Source organism: Petaurus breviceps, unplaced genomic scaffold, assembly GCF_028583685.1.
Source record: "Petaurus breviceps papuanus isolate PSGF00001 unplaced genomic scaffold, PetGlider_PUasm1.0 91133, whole genome shotgun sequence".
Taxonomy (NCBI): Eukaryota; Metazoa; Chordata; class Mammalia; order Diprotodontia; family Petauridae; genus Petaurus; species Petaurus breviceps.
In genome coordinates, this window is record NW_027187419.1 from 31694567 (window position 1) to 31708533 (window position 13967).

The 13967-nt window shown below is 36.9% G+C and overlaps 1 long non-coding RNA gene across 1 annotated transcript; it reads left to right on the forward strand.

Moving 5' to 3' along the window:
- The first annotated feature begins 4311 nt into the window (after positions 1-4311).
- LOC138154884 (uncharacterized) lies at positions 4312-6853 on the forward strand. The gene is made up of 2 exons (XR_011166700.1): positions 4312-4546; positions 6304-6853. It is a non-coding gene; the product is annotated as an uncharacterized lncRNA (long non-coding RNA).
- The last annotated feature ends 7114 nt before the right edge of the window (positions 6854-13967 follow it).

The following is a 13967-nucleotide window of genomic DNA, read 5'->3' on the forward strand; positions in this document are numbered from 1 at the left end:
TTGTATAACTCCCCCTTCAGGGAACAAACTGTTTAAAAAATAGTTATCCAGAAAATCATGAAATTCTTCTTCTGCATCATGGTTTGCTGACCATTTCTGTCAACACAGTTGGCTTTCTAATGGTGTGCCTTGCTTTGCCAAAGCCATCTTTCAGAAAATATAAGTGGCTTAGTACACTTTATTTGTTTATAAAAATATGTTGCCTTTTAAATCAGAATTGGGACCTTCTGGTCTATTCACTGAGAACTACTATATAAAGTAGGTATAGATGCTATACATCAATGTACCTACGACATATTCCCTATTATCCCCCCCCCCCATTTTATGGATGAAGAAATTGAGGCTGAGATATGTTAAATGTCTTGCCTATGGTCCCCCAGCTAATAAGTGTCTAAGGGATTCAAATTTCATTCATCCTAACTCTAAGTACAATGTTCTGTCCAAGATACCATCTAGATGATAAGGTGAAATCAAACTGTGAAGGGCTTTCAATGCTAAGCAGAAGAGTTCGTATTGTTCTTAGAGGCAAAAGGAAATCACAGGAGTTTTTTCTAGTAAGTAGGGGATTGATGATCTATGCTTTGGGGAAATCACGTTGGTAGCTGTTGTGGAGGACAGATTGGAGTGTAGAAAGAGTTAAGTAGGCAGACCAATTAAAAATCTATTAATAGTTCAGCAAGAGGTGATAAAGGCCCGATCTGGAGAGGTAGCTGAGTGAGTGGAGAGAACAGATGTATAAGAGAGATGTCGCAGAAGTAACAAAAACAAAATTTGGCAACTGTTTAGATATATGGGGGGAGCAAGGGTGAAGAGGTGGCTTAGAAGGACGGTGGTACCGTCAACAGTAACAGAAAGTTCAGAATAGGGACAGATTTGTGGGAAAAGATGAGTTCAGTTTGAAATACCCCAAAGGCAGTGGATGATGTGGAGGCTGAGGGGAGAGACTAAGGCTAGCTATATTTATGAAAATTGAACCCTGGTGATAAAGTCACCAGGCGATAGGCTCTATAGAGAAAAAGAGATACCATTCTGTAACACTCATGTTACAATATGCATTGTTCTGTCCTCAGTTTACTGTATTTATTGAAAAATGAGCAATTTTGAAAACTTTGACAGATTTATGAAAGATGAATGAGCAGAACCAAAACAATTTATATAATAACATCACCAGCCTCTGACCAGACACTTGACAGTTACTAGCTGTGTGATCCTGGGCAATCACTTAACCCCAATTGTCTCACCAAAAATAATAATAATAATAATAACATCACTTGTAAAAGCAAACAACTTTGAAAACTATAAGAGCTATGATCAATACAATGACCATTCATGATTTTAGATGACCAATAATAAAACATGCTATACATGACAAAGAGGTAACAGATTTAGGATACAGAATGAAACATACACATATAAACATACATGTATATATGTACATGTAAGCAATGTGTGTATACATGTGTATAAATACATGTGTGCATATGTGTATATATACACACACACAGAGTTAACTCTCAACTTTCACAGAGGTAATGTTTCTAAAAAAAATGGCACAAAAATAAAAAATCTAAATGTTGAAACATTAAATTTATGGGAAATAAGGAATTAGGTTCCCACGACCACCAAAAACTGCTAAACTTTTGCTAGAAATTACTGAAAATACACTTTTCTACATACAAAAGCTTCTTTAAAACAAAACATTAATTGTGACAATATATGCTTTCCCTAACTCAGTAACCATGTAATCCATAAAATGTAATACACAAAATAAAATTGGTACCATGCAAAACTTTTTTTCTTGTTAGCAATGCCCTAAAAACCTATGACCTTTTTTGACAATATTTCACAGTGGCCTTAGACATTTGCTAACTATCAAATATTTCACAATGTTTGTGGAAATATTAATTTCAGTCAATATTCACTTTTTATAACACATGAAATCTATGGTAACATAAATACTGTACAGCAAATAAAACTCTTAAAACTTACAACTTTTAAAAATCTGAATCTTATTTTCCATCCACTGTGTCAGAAGGCAGTGCAAGGGCAGTGTACTGTATATTATACTGCTATAAACCTCTCTCCCTTGAAAACCATGGGAGAGATCGCTAAGACTTTGGTATTTGCTGTTGGAAAATGCTGAAGTTGGTGAGATCTCAACATCACTTTTGACTCTGTCCTTCACAGTTGGCAGAAGGTGTTGGACATAGTGAAGGACACATCACCTTGAAATTATCCATCAGCAATGTCTACTTCATGCACCATTTGAAAGCCTTAAGGGATTTATGGAAATCCTTAAGGGGGTATGGAAGCATAGCAGACAGAGATGAACTGACATTCAACCTGTGACAATCAGGCTGTGAATGATGACGGGATTGGCAGCTCTGATGTCTCTAGCCAGTTGGTCAGTTATGTCAAGCCACCTCTCAAGCTTGGAAACTATGAGTGGCACAACCTTGGGAGCTTGTACATCATCATTGTCATCTTCATCATCATCATTATCATCATCATCTTCACCTTCCTGAGCCATCACATCTAACTCTCTTCATTTGTCAGCTGTTCCACAAACCTGCACACATGATGCCTCTCATCTTTTCTCTACTATACATAGCTGCAAATGTGTGCAGTTGCCAATGCAGAAGTTAAAATGAGGTTACTAATAAAATCACTCAAATGCTTGATGTCACACAAAAGTTGAACATGGGAATATTGAGGATTGACTGTATATATTTAAATATATAGACCGATAGATATAGATATAGATATATACACACACAAACAGCCATTTGAGGGAATTTGTTTGGTTTGACTATTTGTTGCAAGGAAATTTTTAAAAATATATTTTCAGAGGGCTTGGGGGTGAGGAGAGAAAAAATATTTTTGTTCATAGAGATGATAGGGAGACTACAGATGCATAATGTTGCATACATTTTCAGATGAGGTCACTGAATTATTGGTTTTACTTGTGTTACTTTATTGTTGTTGTTGTTCAGTCATTTTCAGTCATGTCTGACTCTTCATGACCCTTCATTTTGGGGTTTTCTTGGCAAAGATAAAGAAATAGTTTGCTCTTTTCTTTTCCTTTGCTTTTTAGAGGGGGAAGGCAGGGAAATTGGGGTTAAGTGACTTGCCCAAGGTCACATGGCTAGTTAAGTGTCTGAGGCCAGATTTGTACTCAGATCCTCCTGACTCCAGGCTAGTGCTCTACTTACTGCACCACCTAGCCTCCCCAGTGGTTTGCTATTTTCTTCTCCAGCTCATTTTGCAGATAGGGAAACTGAAGTAAACAAGGTTAAGTGACTTGCCCAGGGTCACACAGCTAGCTAGCAAGTATCTAAGGCCAGATATGAACTCAGGAAGATAAATCTTTCTGACTCTAGGCCTGGTACTCTATCCACTGTGCCATCTAGCCACCTCTAATTTGTTACAAGAGACATTTCATGGAGTTGAGGGTAATTGTAAATTTTTGTAATGTGAAAACAAAAACATCAATAATTTTTTTTAAAGAGGGAAAAGAGTAGCCAGGATAGAGCTTTGGAGAATTACCACAGATACATGGGTGATCCAGCAAAGGAGACCAAGAAGAAGTAATTAGATGTGTAGGAAAAACATTGAGATATAGTGGTGTTATGAAAACCCATAGAGGAGACAGTATTCAGTAGGAGAGGGCAGTCAACAGTGTTAAATGCTGCAGAGACATCAAGAAAAGCTGAAGACAGAAAAGACCATCAGCTTTGGCAGCTAACAAATCATTGTTCATCAAGTTTCTCGGATGTGTCTCATTTCCAAGCTTTATAAAGAAGTGATTAAAACATTAAAAAAAATAGAAAAGCCATCTGTCAACTGATCCATGGTCAGAGGATATGAATAGGTAGTTCTCAAAGGGAGAAATCCAAGCTATTAACAACCATTTGAAAATATGCTCCAAATCACAATTAGAGAAATGAAAATCAAGGCAACTGAGATTCCACATCACACCCATTAGATTGGGAATAATGACAAAAAAGAAAAAACAACAAATGGTGAAGGGGCTATGTAGAAAACAGGCAAGGTAATGCATTGTCACATGTATGAATGGCTACAACTATGGGGGAAAGAAATTTGGAACTATTGCAAAAAAAGTTACTAAGCTATATATGCCATTTAACCTACTAGTGATATCATTTCCAGGCCTATATCCCAAAGAGATCAAAGATGAGAACCAATATGTACAAAAAATATTTATAGCAGCTCTTCTTGTAGTGGCAAAGAAAGTAGAAGCTAAGGGAATGCCTGTCATTTGAGGAATGTCTATAAATAAATTGTGGTATAGTAGTGGAATGGAATATTAGTACACTGCAAGGAACGATGAAAGGGCAGGTTTTGAAAGAAACCTGGGGAGACTGATATAAACTGATATAAAGTGAACAAAACAGGAAGATAATTTCTATTATAACAATGACAAAGCTAAAATGAACAACTCTGAAAGACTAAAGAACTCTGATCAGTGCAATGACTAGCCATGATTCTGGAGGACCAATAAGTGAAGAATACTGCCTGCTTCACGGTAAAGGCTGGGGGGGGGGGCGGGGATGGACTAAATATATAAAATGAGAAATCTTTCTGGACATGATTAGTGTAATAATTTGTTTTGATTGACTATGCATATATGTTAGAATTTTCTTTTTATTTTTCCTCAGTGGTGAGGGGGCAGAAGAGTTAAGAACATATAAATGTTTGTTAAATGAAAACTTGTAATAAAAAAAAAAAGATAACTGTGGAGGCAGGAGTTTCAGTTGAATGATGAAGTTGGAAACCAGATTGCAGGGGGCTGACGAGTGAGAGGAAGGAAGTGGACCAACAAGTATAGACAGTTTTGTAGGAGTTACCTACATTAAAATTGTCAAACACTCCCTCACAGGGCCCACAACACCCCAGAGTGCCATGAACCAGATTAAATGTAATTGGGAAATAGTTGGCAAAATAAATAAAAATACAGTATGTGGCACACAGGGATACCTATAGTAAGGAATAGTGGTCCCTGTTTCTATTAAAGTTTGAAACCACTTACCTACAACATTTAGCTGACCTACCTGTGTGATAACTCTGTGAAAAAGGAAATATTATTCTGGCATGACCTATTCTTTTTTAAAAATTTTATTATTTTTAAGCATTCTTTTAAAAAAAATTCTGAGTTCCAAATTTTTCTCCCTACCTCTCACCCTCTTCCTCCTTTTGCTGAGAGGGCAAGCAACATGGTATCAATTATGCATGTGAAATTATGCAAATAATATTTCTATGTTAGCCATATTTTTGAAAAAGCAAGAAAAATAAAGAAAGTGATAAAATTATGCTTCAATTTGCACTCTAGAGTCCATCAGTTCTCTCTCTGGAGGAGGATAGCAATTTTTTCATCCTGAGTCCTTTGGATTTGCATGAAGGTCACCTTGGTTCTTTGCAATTGCAGCTTCCTTTTGTAGAAGTTCACCAATCATCTCTTTAATGATTCATTCTGCATTTTCCCAGCAATCAAAGTCAAGTTCTCTGGCCTACAGTTTGCAGATCCTGTTGCTTCTGCTCTCTGCCTCCCAAACTGGGATTTTTGCCCTTTTCCTAGCTTGTGATACTGCGCTGTTTTCATTTTTCAATTATTGCTGATAGTAGCTCAGCAATTTCAGTACCTGAGAATGTTATTTATCTGGGTCAGGTAACTTGGATTCACTAGTTGGCAACGCTTTTCATACTCATGTAGAATCATATTGGTGGACATCCACTTTATATCCACTCTTTTACTACTACAAAATGTACTACTGTAAATATTTTGGTGTACGTGGAGCCTTTCTCATTGTCATTGACTATGCCTAACAGTGGGATATCTGAGTCAAAGGATATGAACACCGTAATCACTTTCTTAGCATAATTCCAAATTGTTTTCCAGAATGGTTGGACAATTCATAGCTACCCCAGCAAGGACTTAATATACCTGTTTTTCCATAATCTTGACTTCAACTATGCTCATCTTTTGACATTTTTTCCTGTTTTCCTATATGTGAAGTAAAACTTCAGAGATGTCTGGATTTGCATTTGTCTTATTTCTAGTGATTTGGAGCAGAATTCTATTTAATTATTAAGGTTTTGATTATTCTTCTGAGAAATGTTTGATCATTTTCTTTAACCATAATCCAAGTACCTTCCACTCTTGCAGCCTCTCCTTCTGACCAGCTGGTTCTTCCCAGAACCTCCCTTTTAAGCAGGAGATAAGCCAATCTTCATTCTTCTCTAGGCTGTGCGGCTGACTCATCTCCACTGGATTTTCTCTTACAGGCCACTGAAACCTCTTCGCTTTGGATATTCACTCCACCCCTGGACCACTTCTCACATTGGAAGTACTCTCTACCCCTGTGGCCTCTCCCTCAGATTGACTGATTCCTTCCAGAATTACTTTAAGGAAGAGACCCAGGTCTCCAATATCTTTCATTACTTTCCAGGCTGAAGAAGGATTTATGTCCAAGGAACTTTCTCTAGGATATCCGCGCCCCCCCCCCCCCCCACACACCCCCTTTTAAGCCATACTTTGGGTGCAGCTTCTCATTAAAATGTAAACTCCTTTAAGTAGGCCTGCTCAATTTGTAGTCCCCTCAGGCTGTTTGTATCAGGCCAAAGGATTTCAGTGCCAGCCAAAAATGTAGAGGAAAACAACCTTTGTAGGTAGAGGAAATCCTTTGGCCCTAGCAGCTTACACACAGCAAATTGTACAGGCATGCCTTGAAGGTAAGAGGGACTGCCTTTCTTTCTATTTATATTTGTTTTCCCAGCATTTAACAGAGTTCCTGGCACATAGTAAGTGATTAATAAATGCTTGCCCTTGATTTGATTATTTATCCACTGAGTCTCTATCCTTTTTTAACTTAAAGACCTTTGGGTTAGATTTGTAAGACACCTGTCAGAAGTATTCTTACCAGACTTACAAAAATTCAAATTCTACTTTTAGACACTTTCATCTTTATTCCTTGCCTTCAAGGGACAACAGTGGAGAAAACACAACATAGATAAAGCACTACAAACTTTCTATACATATCTTGAATGAAAAGGCTATTATAAAAGTCAATAGTAAGAGAAAAAATGTTTAGAATATACTTGAAAACTAATCATCTAAGCCTCTCTCTGAAGATGGAAACTTGCTTAGACAGCTTGAGAACAGGGTCTCTTAATGGTTAGTCAATTAATAAACATTTATTAAGTGCCTATGTGCCAGGTGTGAGAGTATGAAGGTCTTACATCAGGTTGATGGCAATGTCACAAGAGAGAAAAAAAATGTTATGAAAGTAAAATGTATAGGCCGTGGTAACAGATTGGATAAGGGAGGTAAGGATTCAAGGATGATACCTGACAGTAACAGGGAAGTTTAGAAAGGGGCAGGGTTTGGGGGGAAAAGATTAGGAGTCCAGTTTTGGACAAGGTGAATTGATTTAAGATGTCTACAGGACAGTCAATATGAGGTGCCCTATTAAAAGCTGTTGGGGATGTGAGACTGGAGATCAGCAGAGAGGCTAGAATTGGTGAAGTAAATTTAAAAATGATGAGCCTACACTCATGATAATTGAATCCATGGGAGTTGATGAAATCATGAAGTGACGTAGTATAGAGGAGAAAGAGAAAAAGGTTCAGAACATAAGCCTGTATTGACACCCATGGTTACTTGTGTGACCTGGAGGAAGATCCAGCAAAGGAGACTGAGAAAGAAGTGGTCAGACAGGAGGAGGAAAACCAGGGGAGAAGAGTGTTATGAAAACCTAGGAAGAAGGTCATATCAGGGAGAAGAGGGTGAGAATGCAGACAGCTCAAGAAGTATGGTGATTGAGAAAAAAGGCCAATAGATTTGTACATTAAGAGATTGTTATGGGGTGGCTAGGTGGCACAGTGAATAGAGCACTGGCCCTGGAGTCAGGAAGACCGGAGTTCAAATCCGGCCTCAGACACTTAACACTTACTAGCTGTGTGACCTTGGGCAAGTCACAACCCCAATTGCCCTGCCTTTCCCCCTCCAAAAAATAAAAAGAAATATGTAGCAAGGTTCCATCCAAGTGGGGGTAGGGGTGGAGGGGGAGAAGAAGCTCTGGAAGGTTTGAGGAACACTACTGTGGTGAAAGTGATAGTGAGTAAATCAGGGAGATATAAAAGGATTGCCTTGTTGAAATGAGGGCCCAGTTGAGTTTATATAACAGAATTTTAGTGAACCCAGTCAGCATGGCTTTGTGATTTGCTCTGAGAAACAAGTAAAGGCTCAAGGGATTGGAGGTCAAAGAGTTATAGTAAGTTTGCTAGGAGATAGACTTGAATAGCTGACCTATAGAAAAAAAAATTAAGTTTGTTAAGGGAGTGAAGCCATGTATAATGATGTGGTCTGGGTTTCCCTTGGCACAGGGGTATCTGCCATCTTAATATGAGAACCTTCTCAGGAACAGAAGATCCTTCCTCTCATGAAAGATAGTGAACTCCTGGATCAGTCATGTAACTGAAATAGTACATAAGCAATTAAGTACCCAAAGAAGGATCAGCTGTTAGAAGACATTAAAGCTTTTGGACTTGGACAGATCCTGAAGGTTATAACAATTCAGTCACCTGCCTGCAAAGAACAGATATTTGTGATGGTGAAGCAGCTTGGCAAACATATGCTATTTCTTAATAGTTTCTTTAAGTGTAGAGGAGGGAAACCTTATTTTGTGGCACATATGGACAGTTTATTATACAGTTTTACAAAGAGAGAAGCTAAAGAACCTGAGGATGTCTGACTAGCACAAATGGGTGACAATATGGTATATCACAAAGAACAGAGGGCATCTCTAATTGGTATTGAATTAGAATAAAAACAGCTTAAAAAGTGTCAGTGACTCCCCAGTTGCCCATAGGAAAAAAAATCCAAATTCCTCTGTTTGGTATTTAAAATCCTTCACCTGGTTCCAGCCTATCTTTCCAGGCTGATTGATTGTAACATTGCTCCTCTAAAACACATTCTGTGCTACAGCCAAATCATCCTCCTTGCTATTCCCTCAACATGATAGTTATTCAGTAAAGATTTATGGGGGAGCCAAAGAGGCCTGATCCAGGACTCAGATAATTATCCTAATAATAGTGGACTTTAATATTAAAGAGCTCTTTGAGATGCGACTTTTTTGTTAAGTTAGCTCCTGAGTTCTTTGTTATGGGTTACACTTAAAAGGATGTTGTTTGAGTTCTGAGACCAATAGGCTCTTCCCCAAGACTTTAGTTATTTTTAGATGGTTGGCTCCTATACAAATGCCCTCAATGATCCTTGCTTTGGCTTAGGCCTTGAAGCCAGCTCTCCAGAGCATCCTTTGTAATGTGACTGCATATGAAAGGAGTTAACTGACTCTTCCTAAGACTCTCTGGTACCTAGAGAACAAATCCTTATCAAATTATCTATTCTGTGCTACTTTCAGGATACAACAAACTAGGTAATGATTAGAAAACTTGAGCCCTGTTTTTTTTGTCTCATTGCTCTATAAAAACCTTGTCCTAAGAATCAATAAATGGAGTTCGTGGTTCTTACTTGAACTACCCACATGGCCTGGTCATTTCTTATTCACATCTCAGGTCATGCTTAAGTGCTGGACACTGAGCAGCCCACGGCAGATTTACTAAGCTCCTATTATGTGCCAGGTACCATGATAAAAAAGAAATGAAGTCCCTGCCCTCAAAGAGCTTACAATCTACAAAAGGTATAACACCTGAAAGAAAGTTGAAAAGCAGGAGGGAGGTACCCAAAAGAGGGGCATGATGCAATCAGGAAGTCCCAAACTCATGCAGCCAGGTGAGACATAAGGACATATCTTATGCTCTTGCTTCTCTCATGCCTGGAACACTCTCCCTTCTTACCCCAGACTCCTGGAACCCCAGTTTTCTTCAAGGCTCATCTCAAGCACTATCTTGTGTATGTAGAGGGGCTTGCTTTGGCAAAGAGAAGAGTCATGTCATTCTAGGGTAAATTGAAAAGTTTTTGCACAGTCAAAACCAATGCAACCAAAATTAGGAGGGCAGCAGAAAACTGGGAAAGAATTTTTACAACCAGTGTCTCTAATAAAGGTCTCATTTCTAAAATATATGGAGAACCGAGTCAAATTTACAAGAATACAAGCCATTACCCAATTGATAAATGGTCAAAGAATATGAATGGGCAGTTTTTAGAGGAAGAAATTAAAGCTATCTATAGTCATATGAAAAAATGCTTTAAATCACTATTGATTAGAGAGATGCAAATCAAAACAACTCTGAGGTACCACATCACACCTATCAGATTGGCTAACGTGGCAAGGTAGAAAAATGATAAATGTTGGAGAGGATGTGGGAAATGTTGGAACACATTCATTGTTGGTGGAACTGTAAGCTGATCCAACCATTCTGGAAAGCAATTTGGAACTATGCTGAAAGGGCTATAAAAATGTCATACCCTTTGACCCAGCAATACCTCTTCTTGGGCTGTATCCCAAAGAGATCATAAAAATGGAAAAAGAACCCACATGTACAAAAATATTCAAAGCAGCTTTTTTTATGGTGGCCAAGAATTGGAAATCGAGGGGATGCCTATCAATTGGGGAATGGCTAAACAAGTTGTGGTATATGAATGTAATGGAATATTATTTCTTTATAAGAAATGATGAACAAGTAGTCTTCAGAGAAACCTGGAAAGGTCTATATGAACTGATGCTGAGTGAGGGTAGCAGAACCAGGAGAACATTACACACAGTAATAGTTCATAGTGTTCAAGGACTGATTTTGATAGACTTAGTTCTTCTTAGCAATGCAAGGACCTAAAACAATTCCAAAGAACACATGATGGAAAATGCCAGTCTCATTTAGAGAAAGAACTATGGAGTCAGGATACAGAACAAAGCAGACTATTTTCTGTTTTGTTTTGAGGTTTTTTTTCTCATGGTTTTTCCCATTCATTATAATTTTTCTATGCAACATGACTAATGTGAAAATGTGTTTAATAGGAATGTATATGTAGAGACCAGATCAGATTGCAGGCCATCTTGGGGAGGGGGGAGAAAATTTAAAACTTATGGAAGTGATTGTTGAAAACTAAAAATAAATAATTTAATTTAAAAGAATTTAGTTGTATAGGAGACAAGGGGCAAACTCACCTACAGGTATCCTGAGCAACTAAGCAAATTAAGGAAAGTTTTATATTTGTCAAAATAATATAATACTATTTAAAGATTTTTGGAAAATATTTTTTAAAATAATTTATTTATTTTTAATTTACAACATTTAGTTCCACAACTTATGAGTGTTAAGTTTTCTCCCTCTCTGTCCCTCCCCAAGGCAGCACACAATCTGATATCACCTCTACATATACATTCATATTAAATGTATTTTCACATTAGTCATGTTGTAAAGAATTATAACCAATGGAAAGAACCATGAGAAAGAAGAAACAACAACAACAACAACAAAACAAAAAAAGAGAGAGAGCAAATGATATGCTTTAATCTGAATTCAGACTCCATATTTCTTTCTCTAGATGTAGATAGAATTTTTTATCATGAGCCTTTTGGAGTTGTCTTAGAACCTTGCATTGCTGAGAAGAGCCATGTCTATCAAAGTTAGTCATCCCACAATGTGGCTGTAACTGTATACAATGTTCTCCTTATTCCACTCCCCTCACTCAGCATCAGTTTATATAAATCTTTCCAGGTTTTCCTGAAGTCCACCTGCTCATTATTTCTTATAGCATAATAGTTTTCCATTACATTCATATACCACAACTTGTTCAGCCTTTCCCCAATTGACGGGTATCCCCTCAATTTCCAATTCTTGGCCACCACTGCCATAGGGCTGCTATGAATATTTTTGTACATATGTGTCATTTTCCAATTTGTATGATCTCTTTGGGATACAGCCCAATAAAGGGTCAAAGGGTATGCACATTTTTATAGCCCTTTGGGTATAGTTCCAAATTGTTCTCCAAAATGGTTGGATCAGTTCATAATTCCACCAACAATGCTTAGTGTTCCAATTTTCCCACATCTTCTCTAGTATTTATAATTTTCTTGTCTTGTCATGTTAGCCAATCTGACAGGTATGATGTGGTACCTAAGAGTTGTTTTGATTTGCACCAAAAAATATTTTTTAAAAATCACAGAATGTTAAAACTGAAAAAGTTATCACTTAGTCTACTTGTTTCATTGTTCAGATGGAGTTTCCTGTAAAGTTATTTGCTATAGAATACACAGCTAATAAGTGGTTAGACTAGGCTTTGAATACAGGTTTCCTAACTCCAGGACACGAATTGATTAAAAATTTAAAACTTTTATAAATCTGTTTTAATTATCACATCTCTGTTAAAACTCATAAGATGAACAATGCTATAAGAAAGCTTCATGGTCATAAATATTTTAAGGGTTATGAGAGAATATAGAAGGCCACAATTTTTAAACTACCCATTTTTAATCTGAGCATGGGAAAGTCATCCTTTAAAATTTATCTACTAGAATTTTTTGAAAATATGATGACTGCAAGAGATAAAGGAAATTTGGCAGATGAAGTCCATTTTTTAAGAAAGCATTTGACAAGGTTCTATGGGAGAGATAAATGAAGACAGTAAGAGCCCTGGAACAAAATGTAAAGTAAAAGATTTTATATAGAAAAATTACTTTAGTAAGGGGTTGGGGGGGGGGGGGGAAGAAAGACTTATACAAATGTCTTTTTAATTGGAAATGTCACTTGGAAAACATAACTCATATTATGTTTGGTCATATGTAAGATGTGATCATAAAAATAGTGAGACCAGGGTTGTTGTTTTTTTAAAAAACATAGCAGCTATCATATATTGAAATGAAGAATGTCCTTCAATAGTCAGTTTAGTATAGTATATACTCATTCTAGGGATGCTGTCATAATTCAAAGTATTTGGGGGCTTTTTAAAAAATATTTTTCTTTAGAACCAATTTTTTGGCTAAAACAAGGAAATAAATTTCATTCATCAGTCAAAGTCACATTTATAAAAGCTTCTAGTGGACAGGACCAATAATTTGGTGTGGTTGTTGTTTAATGATATATCATAAAACATTCCTACATATATAGTCAAACAATATTATCTGATGATATTAGGAACTCCAACATGCTTTAGAAACCTAAAAATCAGTACAATTCTATTATTAAAAGCAAATAATTATATATTCTGCCAGGAAACAAATTATGTCTGAATATGCTGTTACAAAAAAAAGAATATTTCTGAGACAAAGACTGAGTTATACAAAGTTATGAAAGCACATATTTCAAGCAACATTTCAAACTGAGCAAAAATATTATATATTTATCATGTCCAGGTACTTTGCTATAAAGACACAAAAACAAAAATGAGACAGCGCTGCCTTTAAGCTGTTTATGTTCTACTGGGAGATTAAAAAAAAGTATGTGTGTTTAAAAACACACGTGTGTATATGCATATACACATATGTATGTATTATATGTATGTACACACACATATAATATCTATATGTATACACACAGAGAAAGGTAATTCAAAGAGGAAGAAAGGACAAGTAAAGATTAGATCAGTGAAAGCTTTATGAAAGAGGTTATGACTGAGCTAAGCTTTGAAGGAGAGAAAAGAATCCACCCCTGGCATAGCATGGGAAACAGATGCATGAAAGAGGTAGATAAAACCTTTAATTCAAGAAACAGGTAATAACCCAACCTGGCTAGAACAGAGAATGTATGAAGGAAAGCAATGTGAAATATTGCTACAAAGGTAAATTGGAGACAGAGCATGGATGCCTTAAATGCTAGTTTAAGGATTTTTTATTTTATCCTAAATTTAAAAGGGGCAGCTAGGTGGTGCAGTGAATAGAGCATCTGCCCTGGTCAGGAGGATCTGAGTTCAAATGTGACCTTAGACACTTGATGTACTTACTAGTTGTGTGACCTTGGTCAAGCCCCTTAACCCCAACTGCCTTGCCTTC